Source organism: Epinephelus lanceolatus, chromosome 16, assembly GCF_041903045.1.
Source record: "Epinephelus lanceolatus isolate andai-2023 chromosome 16, ASM4190304v1, whole genome shotgun sequence".
Classification (NCBI taxonomy): Eukaryota; Metazoa; Chordata; class Actinopteri; order Perciformes; family Serranidae; genus Epinephelus; species Epinephelus lanceolatus.
The window spans coordinates 20,370,854-20,395,182 of NC_135749.1; the positions used below are offsets into that span (position 1 = coordinate 20,370,854).

General features: G+C 39.7%; 1 long non-coding RNA gene across 1 annotated transcript; it reads left to right on the forward strand.

Moving 5' to 3' along the window:
* Window positions 1-260: 260 nt before the first annotated feature.
* On the forward strand, window positions 261-15,758 carry LOC117264170 (uncharacterized). Its single transcript, XR_004502250.2, has 3 exons — window positions 261-791; window positions 2,694-2,779; window positions 15,500-15,758. It is a non-coding gene; the product is annotated as an uncharacterized LOC117264170 (long non-coding RNA).
* The last annotated feature ends 8,571 nt before the right edge of the window (window positions 15,759-24,329 follow it).

Genomic DNA, 24,329 nt, shown 5'->3' on the forward strand with positions numbered 1-24,329 from the left:
CGCTACAAGCACAGCAACATCAGGCCTGACTGATTATTGGGATTATACCCTGAAACATCAATCACTAATAATTCATGTAAACAGTGGGACTTAAATTATGTGCACTGCAAAATCTCAAAACTGCCACATTTACGCATGACATTATATCAAGTTTTCCCTTGCATAAAACATGTTATGGCTGATTTTTTCCTCACCTATGCACAAAAACATAAGAGAAATAAGGAGTTCACTTGTTCAGACAGTCTTAAATGTGCACTGCAGATCAGCTCTGAGCTCTGCTCCAAAGTTTGCTTAAAAAATGTGCAGATTTTTCGGTGACCTCTTTAGCGGGACAAAGGAGGCTGCAGATCGATTCGTTACACCTTTTTAGTGAGACTTGTGGTGAAGGGGAGGGGCTCTGAATCCACAAGAGGCTCCATTAATAGCCTACACTCCATCCTAACTATTATCCACCATAAAGTGTTTATAAAGGGCACACAAGTAGGCTAATGTGATCTCAAATGAGACAGCATGATTTATCCGGTTACTGCAGGAGAGGATGGTGAAGAAGAGAGAAGAAGGGGAAAAGTTTGTGTTTATTACTGAGTTATAGAATCAGTAAATAACTTGGAGGAAGAGCGCATCCAGTCTGAAGTGAGCCAGCTCTCATGACATCCGTCTGCGGCCAGTTACGGGACTTAAGGACATTATTCAGACAGCTCCAGCGGCTCCGATCGGAGGTTTGGACCAGATCATTTACAAGAAGCTGGATTACAAACTCTCTGCAAACCGCCCTGGTTTAACATACTCAGGTGAGTGTCTGAATTTACCCCTCCAGCCTCTTGTTATCTCAGTGAACAGGTAATAAACAGCCGGGTGTCTCCTCCTCATTACGCACAGCACTGAAGCTCCTCACAAGATTTCTGCGTCTTTACGCTCGGTATTATTTTGTGCCATTGCCTGTCTGCGAAAACTGATCATCTGCGCAGAGAGGATGTCTGAGGTCGCCTATTATGTGGTAAAAGAAATACCAAGTACCGCCCCAGCATCTGTCTGTCCCTGTCTGTCAAAGCGGCCTGCCCGCTGATTGATGGAGCCGACTTACGTCACAAACATTTCCATCCCAAAACGGACAGACAGGAGAGGTGCAGCTCACAAATTATCACTCCTTATTTTGGATTTGCTTTACACACTATAAAATGTGCATCTACTTTTTAAACTGGTCATATTTAGATTTAAATCCTTACAGTTTTAAATAAACACTACACAATAAAACCTGATCATACTAACATGAAATATAAGGTTTAACTTTAACTGTAACACCTAATTTTGTGGCTCCTTCTGGCTCACTTAAATAACCGTGAATGCTGTTGCTGAATATTAAGCAAACTGCTTGAATTTGCTGTTGTGTGAGGTAAATCCAGTGTGACCGTGCAGAGCAGAAGTGTGCTCAGAGAGGTAGTTAATACTGCAGCACTTCATCCACTGAACAAAAACAGTAAAGGTTGGCTGTAATTACATCAGGGATGCAGGTATAAGCTGCCTCACAGCCACTGAGTGGAGTTAACAGTTTTTTTGTAACACAATTTCTTTCACTAGTTTTGCTGCAATATTAAAATCCAACAAGATAAACTGCTTATTTGAACAAAATAATACTTTCTGGCTTTTAAACTGCTTTCAACCTTCAGTCCTCATTATGATATGAGATCTTTATTCAGGAAAACGTTCAGGTCAGTGAGTAAAAACTGAGAATAAATAAATAAAGCCAATCTTCTGTCATAATACACAACAAAAGTGAGAATATATTGGTGTGTTCACTTTTATTTTTTGGTGTTAGTTTAGAGAGTGAGGCTTCCTTTCTTGCACGCAAGGTTGCATGGTTTTTGGAATCACAGCAGAGAAGCTTGTGCAGGATCTGATCCTGGGCCAGCAGGGGGGGACATGTGGTTCAAGAGGCAGGGGTAGGAACCAGCTCTGCACTGAAATGTCTGAACATGAGCAGGACTTATTGAGAACGAGAGCACGCTCGTGTTAAAATGACAAAGTTTCCTGTTATTAGAAACAATTTTATGTCTTTGTGGTGAATTTCTTGCACAGTGTCCGTCTCTTTTCATGGTATTTTGCTCATTTTTCCTTTTCTTTTCTTCTTTGTCTCTCGTCTTTTTGGACGGCATATATACGACTACTGTGAAAGTACAAACGTGTATTTGTGTGTATCAGTTGGGCTTTTATTTAAAAGCATCCCTGAAAGTCACAGTCATGATTTACACTTTACAGCCCAGACAAAAAATATACTGTTTTCAATTTTGCACTTCTCTCTTCATAACCTTTGACCTATATGTGCAGTGTGTCATATGTCTAGATATGTGCATATTTTTCCAAACAGAAAGCCACACATAATCAGGACACATGATCCAAATTGCTTGCTACAGCAGCCACACTACCCTTGATGCAACTAGCCGTGTCCATGCGCATGTATGACAAAAGCCGAGCGCACAAACAGTTGTTTCCCGCCATCCCCAACTTGTATACATGAAGCCCCTCTTCCACAGACTGTGGCACAGTGACAGCGTGATGACATGTCATCTTGTTTCCTTCTCTTCTGCGTGACGATACTCCCCTCAGAGCGGGAGAGAGCAGCCATGTAGTCGTCATGTATATTTTACATACATTATTCTCTGCTTTCTTTTGTCTCCTGTCTTTTTTCTCTCTAGGTCTGACATGACTATCTGCAAGGAGCAGCTGTTTATGAGATCGACTGGATCGTACTGCGAAGGAGCTCTGCAGGTTGTCGAAATAGGTGAGGGAGCTTGTTTGGAAAAAGTTGATACGTTTAAACTCACATGACCAAATCATGACAAAAAGATGTATGAAATAAAATATTGGGAATGATATGCCAGCAATCCATATTTACTCATATAAATGTGGTCAATTAATGTCAGTTCAACAGTGAGTGAGAAAAATCATTAATAGTAAAAACAGGATGTGTTAAATTTCAGCACATTTTTCACATGAACTCCCTGAATAATAACAATTTCTACTGAGCTATAATTTCATTTGGACTTTTTTCTGTATGCCGCCTAACAATTCTGAGAATTATTTGTAAAATCTAATAAGCAAATAAAACCAAATTCTTGCCTTGAGGTTTGTGTGTTCACATTTTGTCGACATCTTTGCACTAATTGTGGTGTGCTGCTTCCTGGTCAAACATGCAACACAAAAAATATGCAACTTTTAAAACATCTTTAACAACTACCACTGTAAAAAAAAATACCTTCTTTCCTTGTTTCTTCCTCTATTCTTCATCATCCTCACTACTATTTCTGTACTTTTCCTACTTCTATCATCATGTCAACCACAGAGAGCATCACATGAAAAAGAACTGCAAAGGTAGATGATATAAAATGTGTGTTAGAGCCACATACTGTAGTGTGATTTAATTCATTTACCACCTCTGTCTGACACCGGTTAACAAGCTAAAAATATGTTCAAGTGGATCTGTTTGCTGTGCAGTCAATAGAAGTTTTATTATACAAATATGATCCTAAAATGTTTCATCTGTCAACACATTTTATTTCAGTTAAATCTGAGGATGTATTTTGAATCACCTTGCAAAGTATATCAACAAAAATCATCATGACATAAACCAAGACTTTAACGCCCACCTCTTAATATTCATAAATAATTAAAGTTGCATTGCAGATTTTGGCCTGTGGCGAACCACCCGAGCTATTTTGCAGCCATAAACCTCTGATGTCAAAAGGTTTGGGCTCCTCTGGCATGCGAGTACAAGTAATGCACCGCAAATGTGCTGTCAGGGGTTTAACGTGGTGTTTAACGTCTCGTTGATATGCTCTCTGACGAAGCTCCTCTTTTATATTTTAGTGTTAGTTAGCTGTGCGGAGCGGCGGACGTCCAAACTTATTCTTGGTGGACTAAAATAGAGTGTAATCTTTTCCCTTAGTGTCATTCAAATAAGTGAACATTTGGAATGACGAAGGCTTACAGCTTATGATAATGCCTCTCTTCATAATCTTGAGTAATCTTCAATCAATGATGGGTCCTATCAGATTCCAGACATTCATTGACAGCCTGAATATAAGAATATATAATAAAAAATTAATAAAGAAGAGGCTCTAACTTTGACATGAGCTATATCTCCACATCTATCAGATAAGACTGCATAATTAAAATGCCAAGTGTGAGTATGGATAGCGAGAGAGAGGCAGAAAAGGAAGGGTTTTGATATTTTATAGAGATTTACTTTTCCTCGACTTGTTTAATGTGTAGACTTAAAAAAAAAAAAACGATATGTTGCTGTAGTTTTGACAATGCAATTAAAGGTTTGTAATCCCCACCTGAGCTTTTTTTGATTTTTGTCAGTTTGGACGACGACTGTGATGAAATGCTGTGCAGCAGTGACAGATGCAAGTTTATTAAAGGATCCGAGTCTCGCAGGGATTCGAGGTGTTATTTTATAGCAACAAGAAAGCTGAAAGCAAAGGAAGCGGCTTCAGCTTGTTTACATGATCTGTGAAATAATTGTTCAGCAGAATACATGCAGAGTGTCTGAAAGTGCATTTTTCTCCCCCTATTTAAACACGAGCTACATTACACACCACCACAGGCGTAACTTTATCTGTGATTTCCTGCTTCCGGGAAACAACCTTGCTCAAAAATCCTCCCCAACTCGGCGAAATAAAGTGACATATTTCACGTTTCAAAATACCAGCCTCTCTGACACGCACACTCCTTCCCTCTCCTCCTCCCTTCCCTTTTGTTTTCTTTGACACATGCACTCCAATTAGCATTTTTCAGCCATTAAGGAGGAAAGAGACGCAGCCAAATGTTTGTCTCACCAAGCTCCTTTTTCCAACAGGATTCTTTGAGCCCCCTGTGAAAAAAAAAAAAAAAAACAACATCCAGACAGACTCAATATTATCCTCAATGTTAACATGATCTTCTTCACATAACAATTACCAATAGCTTTGTCTGGGAAACTGATGCCACAATGCAACCGCGAGTGTTTATGAGAGCAGTTGTCAGTCTGCATTTGGAGCAATTAAAATGATTAAAATTACTTTTTATGAGGGAACACAAGCAACAGGGATTATTTTCTTTCTCAGTGACACCCTGTAATCAGTTAAACGTTTTCATTTTGTAAATATTTCCATTGCTTCGACACAAGAAGAAGTTTCCATGCACAGTGTGACTTCTCAGCATAAGGAGCTCCCTGTAACCTTTTGTTATAAAACACAAAAGAGTCTCCTGAGGATTACATGCAGAAACTGTAGCGCAGTGTTCAGTTACACAGTAAGGCTGCAGTTAGCAGTCAAGCTATTTTGTTATCAGTCTTCTTACGTGTCAAATTAGTGCATCCTAATCTTCGGCTTTACTCCTAAATTTAAATCTGTGAATCTCAAATTGCACAGATCCCTTGCTGCGGGCTCTGGCTGCAGAAATCCGTCACTGCTGCTGCTGTGCTGTACATTAAGGGAGAAAACGCTCTTAAAAAGGTGCTTTTTCTGACATTAAAATGACTTGTGTGCACAGCGCCTGTCGATCCGTGCAGTTTGAGGCATATATTTATGAATAGGAACCTTTAATTAGGGCTTGTGTTTCCTCCCTAGTCACATTGAGGGATGGTCCTCGCCGACATTCATTAATGATAATCACCAAGAGCGATGGCATAGCTACAGGCCAAGTCTCAGGGGACCCGACACTTGAAAAGAAGCATTAAATTACACAGAGGGACTCTTTAATTGCAAAAAGGAAAATATATAGCCATCATTGTTAAATATGATCTTTTGTAAGCCTTTACTGGTTCAAGGATTTGTCTCAGGGTTTCTTATCCTCAAACTCTTTCAAAGGAATCTCGAGCCACATTTCTGCGATAATACACCACAGGGCCCTTTTTTCATAACACTTATTTCTACCCCTCCTGGTTTTCTTTATTGCAAACCAAGCAAAAACTAGGAATATACGACCATTTTATAAATTTGCATTTTGTTGTAAATTCAGATTTGACACGGAATTCAAATGCAAGTCGCATATCAAACTGTTTAAAATTGTACGTCGGCTACGTTGATGCAAAGCAGGATTGTGTGAGATTAGAGCAGACCCACATGGGACTGATGCAAACGGCTTTTGGAAATCCATCTTTAACACTTTCTTAAAAAATATATACACAAAAGAAGATCAGAGCAATCAGCACTCATTGAACTGTTCGGGGTTCGCTCCATGTCTAAGGCCAGTGCTTGCCACTTGCTTGGAGATTTACTGTGTTTTGAGTGTAGGGAGAAACTGCAGTGAGTATACGGACAGTGGGTTAAGGAGGTCATGAATTACATCCAGTTGGGGAAGATTCAGTGTTCCATTAATGGATCAATCCTGGAAAACTTAAACCTTTTTTGAAAACAGGGAAGCAGATAAATTGAACTTGTAATATACCTTTTATTTCATTTCTATATTCTGAATTGTTCTTGTCCTCATGGAGCAGGTAGGCAACCCTGTCTGTTTCTTAACTGCTTCTTAATTAGGTTGCTGTGGCAACATAAACGCAGCCTGGATTATGTTCGCAGACATTTTGTTTAGGTATAGAAACACTACATTTAGGTACCGTGTAGCCTTTGTAAGAGGGTGGTTGGGGAGGTTGGTACAAAGGGCAGAACTCCAGGTTTGCATCCAGACTCCTGCTTTAGGTTTAGGCAACAAAAGCACTTAAGTTAGGGTTAGTTAAAGATCTGGATCTGGATTTTGGTTAAATGGTTGCCTGTTTTAGCGGAAAACAACTGAAATACAACGTCACTTAACATTTTCGCAACTTGCCAGATATGTTAAATAACATCAGTTCCTCCTTGTATTAATAGAAAATGTAATTCACTCAGCATTATGTTCATTCAAAAGCGTATTTGCTGCTTTAAAATCTGTTGTGTATAAACAGAATTTCCAGGGCTGACTTAGGGGAAGCTAGAACATATTTTTTGTTCATATGTTGCACATACTGCTTACATACTTTGTTAATAAAGGATCTTGATCCCCCCAAAAAATAAAGAAGTTGTGCATAGACACACAGACACATGCATGCATACGTACACACATTTGTACTCACATATGCCCCAAACTCCTGACCTAATTGCTCAGTCTCACTCAACTAATTAATCACAGCTGACTTAACATGGTGACAAGGTTAGGTAGGTGACATTCTCCAAAAATCCGTCGTTCTGCCTCCTCTTTCTCTCTCCTCCTCTGGCCCTCTTTATTCATTAGTTTGTTCTCTTTGCTTCTTCCCAATTCTCTTGTTTTTCTCAGTTATTTCTTTCCATCTTTCTTCTGATTTCTTTGTTCTCCCGTTTCTTTTTTCTTCCACGTCTCTTTACTTCTTTTTCATTCCATTTCTTTCTTTCATTTGTGTCTTTAGCTGCTTGTTTTCCTTCCACTTATGTCTTTACTTTTTCTGTCTTCTCATTTATATTTTCCAGTTCTTTACAGTTTTTTGTTCTTTCCCTACTTTCCCCACTTCTTTTGTCTTTGATTTCGTACTTTCAATTTCTGTGTCTTTCTTCACCTATTTATTTTTTCCTCATTTTGTCTTTTTACATTTTCTTCCTTTCATTCTTTTCCAGTTTTTCTTTCCTTACTTTCTACCTTTCTTTCCCATCAGATCATGTCTAGCTAGAATTCAAATGGAGAGCATAACTTGGCCCACATCTATTTTTACCTGTTATTGGGGGTGGGGTGGGGGGGTGGGGGGGGCTCTGCAGAGGTGAGAGTGGGCATGCTGGGAAAGAAGGAGGGTTAGGGGCGGGGTCACAATGCTCCATTAATCAAAAAGAATGACACTCATGTCGTCCCTGACAACCATCCTGCCACCCGTACGTCTGTTCCCCTCCTCCTCCATCCCACTCAAACAGGACAACTTTAGTGATGGGGAGGGTGAAGACAGAAGAGAATGAGAGAGAAAGGGGAGGGGGTGATGGGGGGGGGGGTGAGCGAACTTTATTAATCAAGCATCTCAGATTAATTGTTATGAAGTGTCACCCGTAAATTCTCCATTTGGATTTAATAATCTTGGAGGTAGATTTAACAATCTCTGTCGTGATTTGAGTTTTATTGAAGAGGCTGCAGAGAGAGGGAGAGAGGGAGAGACGGAGAGGGAGAGAGATGCAGTGACACAAATAGCTTCTCAGCGGACAGTCCCTCTCCGCATGACAGTTATGAAATACAATTATCAGCCAGATCTGCTTAAGAATTCATCAACTGCACCCCTGCCTTCCAAGGAGAGAAGGGAAAAAAATCCTACATACAAAGCAAGTCTTAACTGATAAGACTTCTTTTTTTCCCCCGCAGCCCTTAAACTATCATTTCAATTTTTCTCTGTCTCCGACATGTTAAGTCACTGTAAAGGTATGGTGCGCGTATCGCTTTGAAAGGCCTCTGTGCATTATATTAAAGCATAAATCATTAGGTAATCAGGGAATATGGTAAATGACACACCACATGCAAATCACCCAGAGAGTGAGTAGTTTGTTTGAAATGTATTACCCGTTGGTTTGCATCAGGGTCAATAATAGCAGTTAATCTCGGCGTGCAGGGAAAATATACTGTCAGTGAATCGTACAACACCCTGTCAGCTCTCAAAAGTAACAGAATCATAAAACGCAAATGATTTCAATCAATTGTCGTCTAATTGCAGTCATATCTTTTGAAATGACCGAAGAACAGCCACTATATAGGTTGACAGTGTGCATAAAATTAGCATAGCTTTGCATATTGCAATGCCATTAATATTAGTTTTATTGGAGTCTTGGGTTTTCCTGCTCTTTTTGCACAATGGCATTGTCTTAAAGGAACAAGGACAAGACAGTCCATGATAGCTACAGATATGGTTTAACTCAACTATCATTAAGACACTTTAACAAAATGGGGCTAATTTCTCCCTCAAAGTGCAGCATCTGGTCTCGTTTCTATCTGAGAACAATATTTCTTCTGATCCAGGAAAGCTATTTCCTAAGAAAAGTAATCTGTCCAGTGAGGACGGGCTGACAAAAGACAGATCTGAGGGATAGAAAACGACTCTGTCTTTGTTCAGAATAATAATGGAAAGTCTTTATGTGACAATTTTTGGGAGAAGCTTGTTAAACATGTGCCTTTAACTACCCGTTACCCTCCGCCAGATATCATCCTGATCAATGATGCCCCGGCTCTGTGAAAAATTACGATAGCTGGAGCCGCGGTAAATGTTTTAGCTATCAACACTGCTTCATCCCCCGTCACCAAACACCACAGCCAATCCTTCACTGACACCACATTGCGGCCTCGGCCTGGTTAAATCCAAGCCCATCTTCTCCCATCAGTAATTGCAGTTGTCTGCTCGTGATGTGTGACTTCTGAACGATTCCTTCACTTCAGGATCATCCGTTTTAGTGAGTCAGGAGCTCTAATTCAATGACATGGTGGAGAAATTTTCAAATAATGTTGTGACACTTGAGCACTGCAGGAGGCCGGGCCACGGGCAACCCCTCGGTGTGTTTACATGCACTGTAATAATGTGATTAAGACCAGAGGAGAGCAACACAAATTACTACAACTATCATGTTAACCCTTTAAGTTAAAGTATATGAATTAAGGCTGTAAACAGAGTAGATATGTAAAACTCTATCAACAGATCTTACATCTCTCTTTCAAATCACTTTCAATCACTCTTTATCAATAGAGTGAATGTGAAGTGGTTTGTCTGAAGTGATGTGTTTGAAGGAAGAACTAACAATGCAATTATTACATTGCATTAGGGAGTTCTTAACAATCACCAACAAAGTCACTGCATTTTCTTTTATATGGGTTTCCCCATTGATCTTGTAGGCTACCTTACATCTTTCTGGACATGCACTATCAAGTAACTAATATAAACTTGTGTTATTAGATAAGGAAGCTTTGTACATGCCTTAAACAAAACTACAACCTCAGTCTGCGCATTAACTGGGTAATTTATGTACGTATAAATGTATCGATTGCTGCCCCCCCCCCACACACACACGCACACAAGTGGAAATGCCAGAAATCTAAAACAAAAAAGGCCAAGCTAATGGGAACACATATTCTAAAACACATACAATGCTTTGATGTTGCTTTTACCGCCATTTTTTATATATCTTTTCGTAGGGGATGATATAAAAACATACCTGGATGCATGTGGATCAGAAAAGACAAATTCCTGAGAGCTATTCTTTTCCTGTTTTGGTTTCGTAATGGTTGACGAACGTCCTTTGTACCTTAAATTGAGCCTTCATTTTTGTCGTGAGATCGTACCTGATGACCGACAGAATTGCGTAGTGAAAACAAGGCTGATAGGAAACCCTGACAGTGTCATTATTCTATAGATATGACATTGTGCAATCAACATTTACTTCATAATGATAAGTTAAAGCAAAAGACGTTGCCTTCTAGTTTAGAAAGCACCAGTCACAAGTGCTTAAATAATTATATTTTTGTTCTTTGCAGCATTACATTAGGACATTAGGAAATTCTGATGTGTGTATGAAAACTGCAGGCCGTACTGTTTATTATATTACTGCCTTTCTGGCTGTTTGTTATGAAACCATAAATACCATCACTGGTACTGGGTGTCGACCATGTGGTGACTGTTCTCCCAAGAGAAACAACAGAATCAGTTGTTTTAGGAAGTGCCTCAAAACGACAGGTTTACACTTAGGTCACGAAGCCTTCTAGCGACCGCAGGAATTATGACAGAAGGAAAGGAGGAAGTCAGGTGCCACTGTTAAAAGCAACAAAGTCAATAGAAAGTCAGACCTTATGATAGGAGACAAAAGTGTTGTCAAACATATAGATCTATGGATACATATCAATTCTAGCCTGGTCTAACTCCCAACTCATCAAACACTGACACCTGATCATCAGTATCGTCATCAGATACTGATGGTCAGCGACACCCTTTAGTGACGGTATGCATTTTTTGACACTTTAAGCAACCACTGTAGTAGAAGGAGCGAGAAAGGCCAGAGGGAAGGTCAACAGGTCAAACAGATTCTGGACTTTCATGCAGGAGACTGCTGTTTGTGTCCTGTGTAGAACCAAAAGTCAGTTGAGTTCTTCTCATGACAACGTAGTGTGCTAGTAAGTGTAGCATGCTACACTAGTAACATATGTCATGTGACGTTACTTAACATTAGTAACAAATGTACTTATTTTAAGCCAAACCATGATGTTTTTTCTAAACTTAACCATGTGCTTTTGTTGCCTCGAGGAAGGCAAAACGCTAAAGCAAGTAACTGTAAAAACTACTACAACTTCAAAGTTTAATTTGAAAACAGACTGCATGAATGTAATAAGCAATAACTGTACATTACTTGTGTAAACTGAGGTTTATTTTGAAAGTTATGTAACAAGCATAAATTGACACGCTGTACCTGAACGTCCAAAATCAACACAGGAGGGGTACCTGGTGTGTCATAGTTTAACCTTTAGGGCCAGTGACCAAGTGTCAGCATTTGAGGAGTTGGGAGTGAAAATGTGTTTTTGATTTTGAATATCTGAAACAGTTTTAAGACTCATTTTCCACAGTACTGATGTACTGGTATCAGTTGTGCTTTCTCTTGTGTGCTTTCACACCTGCTCTGTTTGGTTCGGTTCAATCCAACTCAAGTTCGTTTGCCCCCTAAGTGTGGTTTGTTTGGGCAGGTTTAAACACAGCAATCACACTCAGGTGTGCACCAAAAACACAACTGGACCAGGAACTTCTTGTTACAAACGAACTCTGGTGCGGCTCATTTGTGATGAGAACGTGTTCCGACCTCGATCCGAACCAGCTGCAGTCACATGACACATTGTTTGGGTTAAACATGAGCATGTTACAGTCCTGGAGGATTATTAATGTGTGCCTCCTCCTGTACTGCCTTAATATGCACATTCAGCACATCCAATGCATCATAACATTGTTTTCTAGTTGGAGCCGCGCCTCGTTTTCAAACGGTATGGTTTGACTAAAATGAACAATGACAGCAATATAGTCCACGATGAGCAGCGCTAAAATCAACCTGCGTAGTTGTCCCTCCATTGTGACATTAGTAAGTGTCATGTTTATTTCGCAAGTGTACTCTTCTTCAAGGTTTTGTTTACTTCCTGGATTTTTCCCACATGGAAATTCTGACCAATCAAGAGCAGCTTTCTCATGCAAGCATTTTATCTGGTCTGCTTGTAAATGCTGCCGTGAGAACACAAACCAGCTCTAGGCAATTACTTTGTAATAAAATTAGTCCCTGATTCAGACCAAAGCAAACTAACTCTAGGTCTGAAAGCACCCTTATTGTTAATGTTCTCTACAGTCATTCTGATATTTTCTGCTACTAACCCACATAAGAAAAGTCACTGTTGTCATGTTACAGCCTTTTTATACAAATCTTTCAATAAAAATGTATTTGTATACCCTCTATGTCAATTTTTCTATGTGGTATTGAAAATAGTATTGAATATCAGTATTTTTCAAGGAATTGTACTGAGGTTAGAAATTCCAATATCGTGACACCAGGAGACAGCTGTTTGTTTCCCATTTCCTACCACCAGTCAACAATACTTTCATTTCTTGTCAACATCGCACACTTTTGTGAAACTACTTCAGGTTGTTTTTTGCATCATCACATCTGCAAACGGAGCACCTTAACATCATTTATACAGTATGACACATTGTTTCTACTGAATAAAAAAAATAGAAGATCCAACTCTCCACCCCACTGCCCCCTCCGTTCATTGCGTCTGCCCCAGTGGTCAAGGACACCCGTATCAGTGGACGTCAGGGTAGGCCCCATCCATCAGAGGGCTATGGGTAATGGAATCAACCGGTGACAATGATCATCAGCACTGCAAACAATGGCCCATAAACATCCCTTGACAAGTGGTCAAATGCGAGAAAGGCGAGGTGGGGGGTTGGGCGAAGGTTTGAGGGATTGTATGTGAGCGTGTGTGTGTGTTTATGTGTGTGCGTCCACATGTGTGAGTCAGTCAGACAGAGAGAGAGAGGCTGTAACATGAGGTGAAGTAGCAGAGAAATGGTGAGGAAGATATCTCCTCGGGGATGATGTGGTAGGGCAACACGCTACCTCTGAAAACAAATGTCCCCTGTGGGTCGGAGTTCAGACGTGCCTCAGCTCATTTTAAGAGTTCGCTTCCCCTACTTTCTCTCTATCTTCCTTTGTTTCTTGCTACTTTAAGATGAGTTTTTATCTGAGTTTTGTTTTATCAGATCACTAGCAGCAGGGAGGGCGAGGGACAACTGGTGGGAAAAGATTTATATATACACCTTTGCCTGCTTTTTAATGAAAATTCTCATTCAATATAGGAAATTGCAAAAAAAACGGAAACTTCTAACCCGGATAAAACACTTCCAGTTCAAGCCTAAAATTGCTTGCTCCTGCCAAAATACTCTAAGTAAAATGTGTCCAATCACTGTTTCCATTTCCCTCCCCGTCAGCGCTGAATAAAACCCAATTAGAGAGAAATTGAGGATTTCAAAGAAAGCAGAAAGTAGTTTTCTCTTTATGTTAAGTTTCTTTAGCAAGGAGCAGTTGTTGCTTTTGTCAAGCTGGGTGTTTCGTCACTCCATTTTTTGTCAGCTGGTTTCTGTCTCTGCAGCACTGTCTCTCTCTCTCTCTCTCTCTCTCTCTCTCTCTCTCTCTCTCTCTCTCTCACGCACACACACACACACACACACACACACACCAGTTTAATTAGCCATCATTTGTCTCAGCTTTCCCTCTTTTCCGCTGTTTATCCAAACGTCAGGAATGACACTGACCAATTAGTGCAATGAAATAGTTTAACCCTCTCTAACACTTAGAACAGTACAAACCAAGGGGGATATTTGCTTGGAGCTCAAGGACTGGTGTGTTGCATCTATGTGTCATTGAGTGAGCGTGTGTGTGTCGAGGTGTAAGGAAAGGGTTTCAAACAAAAGAAAACTGTGAATGAGGAAGCACAGCGGGTGTTTAGTAAAGATATTCTTGTTGTTTTTCTCTATTATTAGGTCAATATTATTTGTAGAATGTTATTTCAGGCTCATCACACACAAGAGGACTTTGTTATTGGCACAAAACGTGTGATAGTGTGACAGAGAGAATCATTATTTTATGTTTTGTCATTACTGGCAGACTAAATTGACCCTAAGATTGGCTCGCTCTTCAAAAATCCAGGGCAACAGCTGGATAATGGGTGCCGTAGTGATTTACTAATTGTCTTCAGGATTCAAATTAATAATTGGCAAAGCTTTAGCTGAAGTGCACATCTAAGTACTCTTTGTCGTTCACTTGTATCTTCAGAAAAAACGGGGAAAAAAAAAAACCTGCAAAAGGCAGCTGAGACGATATCATTAACAGCCTCTCCAAATTGAAACAGTCATCAAGAGTGTCTTTAAATGTCTCTGGAAGCTTTTTGTTGAGTGCAAATGACATCTCGCTCATTTTGCTGGTGGCTACATGACTGATGTGTTGAATAAGACAGTCCGTTTTGACGCTTTTGAAGGCCGCAGGGTTTGAAGTATATGATTCTGAAGTGCCAGCATATGCTTAGCGAGATAAGTAATTTGACACACAGACATCACAGCCTGCAAATCTTTCGTCTGGCTGCCTTGAGTGTCCACGTCGGGCGCTTTTTCAAGAACACTTTACAACTGTCACAACTGACTGTCAGCGCACAAATGACACAGGCAAACGAGCTCATTTTGAACACAGATTAAGACAGCTGTCATATCAAAAAAAATATAAATTCATCCAGACTAAAAATACCATCAATTTGATCTCAGGCGCTTTAAAAATTAATTTGCTATTTAAGAACCAAACAAACCTCCTTTTTAGCGTTGGTTTGTTCATTAGAGTAATTAAATTAACTAATCGTCCACGGGAGTGAAGCTAGATTTAAAGCAGGAATCATTGAAAGCAACACAGCAATAACACAGACATTCAGATGACAGAAAAGCTTCCCATGCTTTTTTATTTCTCTCTGAATAAGACATAAAGACACCGAATACCACTACACACAAATGAAGATATAGTATATACATATATATGCCTACACACGGCACATGCACATTCACACACACACGCCAGCCGCGGGGGGTGGAGGGGGTCAGAGCTGCAAACGAAGTCACTGACATTGTGGCACTTCTTTGGCAGCGTTGTGCAGGTGTCGTCTGCACACAGGCTTCTGAATAAATGGATCTGAAATGATTTACCTAGGGTATCTGCCACCTGAGCACCGACACATGCACCCCTCCCCGCATACACACCCAGCACAAGCTCCTTCCCTCCCTCCCTGTTGTTCATACAGAGACGCTGACGCAGACACACACCAACACCAAGAAGGGAAAAGAGAGAAATCTGGCTGAGTAGCATCCCATTGTGTCACCCTGAGTCACATTATCTGACAAACACACTGATTTACCAATGTGAGTTTTATCCTACAGTTTAGAGTCTCTTTTTGTGATCTGAGCTGATTTATACCCATTTGTTTTCAGACATAATGGAGAATATGACTGAGGTCACGCTAAGAATAGCCCATTGCCTGACCTCAGCTTCTCCAGCGAAGTCTGCAGCATTATCAGCTGAAATATCCACTGCTACATGCTAACAACAAGAGACGTCTCTACAGAGGCAGCAGCGCACAGGACGACTGGCTTAGGGCAAGACATCCGGATCACAGCGGCTGTTGTCACCTACAAGCCACTTGCAATCATCCTGTAGAAGAGTACAGCTCTTTGTGTTTGTGATAAAAATGCAGCGTATGTGAGTTAATAAATATGCTGTGTATGGAAACTGTTTTTGCTATAAAGCTTTGTCTCCGTGTGTTGGTTCATTCTGAAATGACATGACTATCACTTGATGAATATGGGGATGCTGTTATAATAAATACATGCTTTACCAGTTGTCAGACGCAGGACCTTATTAAAGAGTTAACTTTTTGGAGGGTGAATAGTAAATACTGTGGACATTTGAAACAATGAGACAAACGGGTGTCACACCAAACACACGTGTGACTTTTTGCATTTCCATTTCCAATGAGGAGAGCAGCTGTGAGCTGTAGTCGTATCCAATTCCCCAATTTTTCACCAGAGTTTGCAGCCACATTTTAAGTAAACTTTGACCTTGAATACACTTCACAGTGCACATTCAAAAAAATTCTGTCATTGAGAGGACAAAATGTTACGATGGCATTCATTTAACGTTAAAGAAAAATGAAGAAAACCTTCATTTTGTTTACCTCAAAGTTATCCCACTCTACCCTCCAGTCCTCCTGGGATTTGAGTTTTTCAAAAATCTCATGCATGGCAGCAAAGATCACAAAGGAGAGGTACACCAGGTTAGGGAATTAATATTGTGGTTGTTTCTATTTCCAACACAGTCCGTATCATAGCCTGTTTCCTTTAAATTGTTGCACACATCTCAGATATGTTCAGCAATTCAAATAAATAATAAGTAAGTAACAATAACTTAAGTGAAATAAAATGGCAATTCAGTGTGATTATGCTAAGCTGCAGAATAAGGTGGAATATTCACCAGGTTTGGTTTTGAGTGAGTATTTCACTCAATACGAAGAAAAGCCAACAAGAAAGTATAAGACGGAGAAATGCTTTTACTGCCCAGGTATTCAGAGGGTTAACGGTTTGACTGTCCAGCTCTGATTGGAGACACGTCCCCGGCAGATGGGCAAAAAAAAAATTGACACTGACGCAAAGGAGAAAAACAACAAAGTCAAGAGGTGAAAAACGGAGGCATCAAAGAGATACATCATCATCCCACCTCTCTGACACTCTGTAGGGCTTGACCTTACCAGGCTGCTGGGTTGTCAGAGTGGCGTAATCAAGTAGTAGGCAGGGCTGCCAGACCTGCCCTGGTCTGAGAACATGCACAGCCCTGACTTCATCAGTACAGCTGATACATGTGCATAAAGAGGGTTTTTAAAGTGGCCGTTTCTTTTCTTTCATATTCATTTTCATTTTTCTCCCCCACACACAGACAGCACAGTGAAGATATGGGTCAAACAGAGAAGTGAGGTATGAGATATTTTACCAACACTGAGCAAATACACTGACTGACAACTGAGAGTAACATAATAAACTATATTTTTAATGAAATTCAACCTGCCTTCAGGTCACTTACAAAGAAAACAGGAGTGTGACTTAAAGGGACAGTTCACCCCAAAATCAAAAAGACATTTTTTTTGTCATACCTGTAGTGCTATTTATCAGTCTAGATTGTTTTGATGTGAGTCGCTAAGTTCTGGAGGTATTGGCTGTAGCAATGTCTGCCTTCTCTCTTATATAATGAAAATGCACTCGGCTTGTGGCACTGAAAGACCCCAAACAAATACCTTTGTTAAAAATCAGCAGCAGTGTTCCTTTCCAGAAATCATGACCCACTTGCTCAACATAATGCGCAGACTCTTTTCTTTCTACCAACTAACACCTGCCAACTGTATCACGGTGCAGAAAGAAGCTGGTATCTACTCTTGAATTAGAGTGCAGGAGCAAGTTCGTGAAGACACCACTAAAATTTACATGTTGTGCTATCAGTAGCATGAGTCTCTTGTCCATGAGTAGATGCACTCTTCCTTCTGCACAGTGATACGGATGGCAGGTGTAGTTTGGCAGAAAGAAAATAGTTCCTATATGAAACTGCTCACAACAAGGTCTGTGGGTTATCTTGAGTAACCAGGTCATGATTTCTGGAAAGAGACATTGCTGTTGAGTCTTACAAATTAATTTTTTTTGGCGCTTTGAGCACCACAAGCTGAGTGCCATCTAGCTCCATTATGTATGAATGACTGACATGATAAAAAACAAACAAGACAAAGATAACAGTGTCTGAAAAGGAGTAGGCTGAAGTAAAACGTATATGTCCCTACCCCTCTCTTACATTTCATCTTTTAACACATATATTATTTCAATGAATTCCCAATTTTATTTACAACTAATATACAACTATCCCGGGTCTATTCACCACCCAATTAAGTAAATAATAAACCCAGTTTATTTACAGTCCAAGTACCACACAGTGTTAGAAAATAAATGTGCACTCTCCTAGCACAACTTTTCCACATTTAAAAATCTGCCAAAAATATCTTTATTATTTATTTTTTAAAGTGTTTCATATTTGTGCTTTATTTCAACTGATCACACCCTATACACTGAAATACAGACTCTTCTTAGTTGTGCGAACACATTGTTTCTTAAAAATGAAATTCTCCTCTTATAACACTCCTTCCCAGAAAACAGAAAACATTTTTTAATTTTGCCCAGGAGTGAATTATTTCTCACTTTAAACATGCTTGTTGCAGTTTTACTTACTCCACGTTGTGTACTGTCCTGATTGCTCTCTGTATATTATATTCAAGAGAAGGCAGACATCTCTGTGGCTGATATCTCCAACACTCTGCAACTCACACCGAAACAATCTGGAGAAATAATTAGTGCAACATGATTAGAAGAAAAATGTGTATTTTTAATTTAGGGAGAAACTGTCCCTTTAATTGTCAAATGGCACATCTTTTACATAACAGACTGCCTTGAAAAAACCTGTTTTGTGAAGAATCAAATGACCTTTTATAAGAAAGGTGTCTGAGTATAGTTACCCTATGAGCATATGTTTAATGTCACATTGTACTTTTCTTGTGTATTGTCCACTCACCCACTAAATCATGCACTGTAATCACAGGAAAACCCTGATTATGACAATGTATTTTACACACACACACACACACACACACGCATGCAACCCTTGATTTTTTTTTTTTTAAAGACAGTAGTATTAATTCCACTGCTATCCACAAAGTCCAATTTAAAAGTGGCGACTAAGAACATGAATATCATTAGAGCCGTATTAAAAAATCGCATTGACCTTTCCGTGGTTGTGTGAGTGGACATCAAACCCAACTTTTTAAAGTCTCACCAATGTAGAGTGCTATTAACATATGCCGGTCTTCATAAATTATCTGTCATATTATAAAAAAAAAAGAAAAAAAATTAAGCACAACTCTACAATTTTATGAGCCTGTAAAGGTGAAGGCCATGCATATTAAGTTTTTCATGCACCGTGAACTTTTGAGGCATGCTACAATAGGTTATATAATTAATTTCTGCAAGGATCCCTGAGTTATATCTTCTCAACATTTTCCTCGTTCTTAAAGGGTGATAGTCTTCTGGTGCTGAGGAATGTAAAACTGAGGGAATATCCATTATCGTCTTGCAACAAGGTTCAAAGTTCAATATTACTGACTCCAACACACAACACATACACGTAGATAAACCAAAAAATCTTATAAAATACAAGAAGCTAATGATGCCAGTGCAGTTATATCTTATTATCAGCCATTCTTCTGTTGCGAGTCCAGAGGTTTAACAGGAGTTAGTAGTAAACCAAAACATCATAAGAGTATTAGCATTTAATACTTCCCCTTTGTTTCTGAAATCAGTTAAGCTGAAAAAAGGGTCGTAGATAGTATTCGGGTCAAGAGTCTATTGTCTTCACCACTGACAGACATACTACAATTGTCAATGATACAAATCTGTATCTGCATTATGAATCAGTCTGCATTCAATTGTAGGATACAGAGAAGCGGTCTGTTTGCTCAGAGCCCTCATCACATTGTGGTTGTTTACTGAATGTAATCATCTGGTTTACTGATGGAGTTAATTTAAACCTGCATGACATCCTCTGCGTGCATAAGAATGTGAAATCATTTTGCTCCATTTCTCATGATAATTGGTTTCTGGGGCGCGTTTTCATATCTTAACATCACTTGTTCTTCTCATCTTTTTTCTCACAAAGATCTTCATGTGAAGAATGACAACTTTCAGACTAAAGTCTCATTTATGTTGTTTAACAAGCTCTTAAATCCAGCTAACATCTAACAAGGTGATTATGATTGTTACAATCTGATGTGTTATCAGTTTAGTGCCACTATTATATACACCAGGGCTGCCTTTATACAGAACTGGTGCTGGTCTATGTGTCCTGGAAGATTTCAATGTCCTGGACAAATGTTTATTGGGTTTAAAAATAACTGATAGGCAGGCTATATAGATAATGACATCATTAAAGCATGTAGATTTAAAATACTGTTACTGAAAAGAACACTACTTTTGCTCATACATTATGTTCTAAATAAAATAAGTCCATTCAAGAAACACATGGGCATCATAATGCTATTTTAAAAATAAATAAATGCATCTTACACTAGCCTATGTTCCTTGGGGCAACTTGAAAGCACAAAGAATTTTCCTCAGTTTTACATTGTGTCCTAACTGAATGCAAAGCGACTGAGCATCAGCGACAAAATCAGTTTGACTGCATTGTTTTCTGTTGGAGAACTTTAGCTGGACACCCTGTTTCTATATATTCCTATTGCTCGCTTTATAGCACTGCAATGGGCAGGGGATGGCTGATTTGTTAGTTAAAAAGTTAAAAAAAGAGGGGTTATGTATACGATAACTCCTCATTTCTCTTCGAAAACCTAAATAAGATGGCTGAAATTTTCTGTTAAATGGCCATCGCCAATAACACCAGCAATATTGTTTGTCATTTCCAATAAATATCACAATTTAAAATGTGTTCTCTGTTTAAAAAGTACAAATGTAGGAAGATAGCAAGCACTAAACCATCTTTTAAGTGCTCAAGTCCCCAGTCTGATCTCGAGGGCACTGCTGATTTAGTATATGGTACATAATGTGTTTACATGACGCAACTTAAGTGCATATTTAACAGATTCAGTGTGGACAGAGTTGGACACTCGCTTGCTGTAAGGACACGGTGAGGCCTACATATTCTCAAGGGAATCATTCTCACTTGATAATATGACTGCAGAGAATATGTCGGAATTACCAGTTAAGCAAATCCATATGAACTAAGCACAAAAAGTAAGGAAATTTGTGTTTGGCAGGTTAGCTTTGTTGTAACAATGCTTCTTGCCAATAAATCTTATACCTTTGGAAAGACTGTTTATTTCCCTTTTAAATGGTGCCACATTTGTAAGGAGCAAGCATTTGTGGGATGAGCAGCAAAGCTGAGTATGTGGGTTGTGCCCATGAAAAATTTGCCAAATCTGCCAATGCCAAACAACTTTTTTTTTTTTTTTGCTGTTGACTCTTGTTTGGTGGATTGGATGATTGAAGTCTGAAGAAACAAGACATACTGGCAATTTAACAACTTATTCATTTAACAGCCTACAATGAGGTGCCGTCAGCACCTGGGGGTAACAGAAGCTCAAAACAAGAGTCAATAGCGACAGCAAAAAAAAAGCTGTTTGGCATTGGTAGAGAAGATTTGGCAAATTTTTCATGGGCACAACCCACATAAGCAGCTCTGCTGCTCATCCCACAAAGGCATCTTCCTAACAAATGTGGCACAATTTAAAAGGGAAATAAACAGGCTTTCCAACGATATAAGATTTATTGGCAAGAAGCATTGTTACAACAAAGAAATAATCTACCAAACACAAATTCCTTTACTTTTTGTGCTTAGTTCATATGTATATAGTATATATGTTGTTCCCATCCAGCACTGTTCACTTGCTGTGTACATTTTACACAAGGGCAAAGTAAAGTCAATAATCATCATGCTCTACCCTCTGAGTTACACCGAAGCACTTTTCCATCCACAACAACCATCCAGCTTAGTTTGGTAGAAAGTGTACAGTGTACCAACAGACCAACAGCTTTTGTTCTCAGCAGTGATACCCTGTTGTGATTTTCATTTGAGTCACAGTGTGTTATGCTGGCTAATTTGATAAGCTTCCTCTCTCCCTCACTCACTCTCTCTCTTTCACGTTTCCATCTTAAACCGCAACAACTGTAAAGCTGCCTTAACTACGTCATTAGAAAATTATTTGAAGTTTTAGTCCCAGATGCTTTTTGCAGCCCTCCTGCTGATGTAGCTGTTTTAAGCCACTAAGTTCTTTACTGCTTTTTAATCATTCCGCTTTTAGATCAATTTTGTGAATTGCAATTAAAAAGTAGAGCAGCAATTTTTGGGTGAAACATAATTTGTTGGTTTGTATCATAAAAAGCCCTGCCCTGTTTGCACTGTACAGAAAACAATCACCGGGATTGCTTTAAAGTCCTGGGAAAAGTAAAATCAGAGATTGGGAACAAGGTAGTGCTGAATTTTGGAGTTTGACCATTAAACTGTTTTTCATCATTTTTGTGTCCAGGATTTTTTTGGGTGGGCCTGATGATGATCCTTATCATAACCCCTCCCACACACCATTTAAGCACAAGAGCATCAGTGGTTCTCCTGAGGTCAAACACAAGTTACAACACTTACTTACCAAAGCACCCGCCAGATCCATTATCAGAGCCAATCCCCAAAAATATGCGTTAATCAATCACCCTACCTGACCCACAAACTGCCAAATTTATGCATCATAGTAGCACAGGATTGAGACAAGGACAGAGCACCACTGTGTGCGTGTGTGTGTGTGTGTGTGTGTGTTTTAGAGAGGGATAGAGAATGAGAAAGAGATGGAAAAAGAGTGTGGAAGGTGGACTATTGCACACAATGTTTCTGTAAGTCAATTATAACTTACCCAATTACCCAATATTGCTGTGTGTTTGTGTGGAGGGCGGGTGTTAGTGGGTTCAACGATGAATCGCATTGCTGATTTATCACATCACATGATCTGGATATTGTAACGTAGACCCAGAATAGACCCTGCGCTATGTAGCCATAGCAACGCCCTTTATAAACAACAAGCCTGCCAATACAAGCAAGTGCTGATAGTGGGTTAGCTTCCTACCTTTCGTTTCTAACCGAGGGGGGTCATCAACACAACGTGAATTAGGAACTGGCTCGTTCACTCTAAAGAGCCGGTTCACTCGTTCACCTCAAAGAGCCGGTTCAAAGACTCGGCTCGTTCGCGAACGTTACATCACTAGTAAGCACTTCTCCTTTTCCAAGATAATCCATCCACCTGACAGATGTGGCATATCAAGATGCCGATTAAACAGCATGATTACTACACAGGTGTGCCTTGGGCGGCAATAAAAGGACACTCTAAAATGTACGGTTTATCACACAACACAATGCAACAAACACAGAGTGCTTTATCTTTAATGTTAACCTGTTAAAAACTGGAGCAAAAACAAAAGTGTTGCATTTATATTTTTGTTCAGTGTATATACTTGGCGACTATTTTTAACTTTTCAAATATGGCTGGGTGGTTTCCAACCAATTTTTCTGTGGAGTGACAAACCCAGAACACATATTTATCTTTGCTTTACCTGCACTTTAATACTAAAGGAAAAGTCTGAATCTGATCATAATTGACCCTTCGCTAAGTCCTGCCCCCAGATGTGGACTGGGAAATCATAACATAGCATCAGGCCGGCTCAGACCAGGGTCCAACAAAAACACAGCTGTGCTCCATTGACTCTCATGCAGTCATTTCAGATTTCCTTCATTTTCAGTCTGGTTTTGTGGATTTGGAGCTAAATGTTGTGCCTGGGGCACGTCGTGTATTCATGATACTCGTTACCTGGAGAGGTTGGAAAAAGATATACGTTTCTTCCCTGTTCCAAAACCAAAATCAAACCCTGAAAAGTGTCGGGTTAGCTAGCTAGCTACTGAAGATATAGCCTACTGAATGTATACACATGCTGCTTTTGCTTTTTAATGATTATAACAGTGAAAAAAAGACAGACCCTGCTGTACAGGAACCAGTGAAGGGAAGCAGGGAAACTTTGCTGATATTCAACCAGCTGTGTGTCATTGCAGTGTGTGCAGATGAACGCTGTTTGACTTCCCTCTGAGATCCTTGTCCGTCCGGTGGTGGAGATCTGGGTGCTGGAAGTGGCACAAGGGGCGAAGCCAAAAACTGTTCATCTGCACACACTGCGATGCCACACAGCTGGTTCAATATCAGTGGATTTTCCCTTTATATTCATTGTCTTCTGTCGCAACCACCAGTGATGTGGTGGTTCACTTTTACACTGTGATCTGTAGCCTATAAGTAGGCTTTAGCCATTTTTGCTGCTGAGTCAGTTTGACATCCTGGATATATCCTTCAAGCGCATGTAGACCCCTCTGTCTGCTTCTCTCTGGAATCACTATTCAAATTTTCCAAAAATATTATAATATTTCTTCAGGGAGTGCAAGTTAGTTACAGTGTGGGCTCCACGCTAGCTCCGACAGCTTGTCAGACCATCACAAAGGGGCGGGGCTTAACGAAAGTATTTTGTGTTACACTGAGAGGAAGTGGTGTTACATTTTCTGTAAATTTGGTGAATTGGGAGACAGGTCTAGGGAGCGGGTGCCACTGCAAAACTCAGTGTTTTTTCTGTTCAGACCGTATCA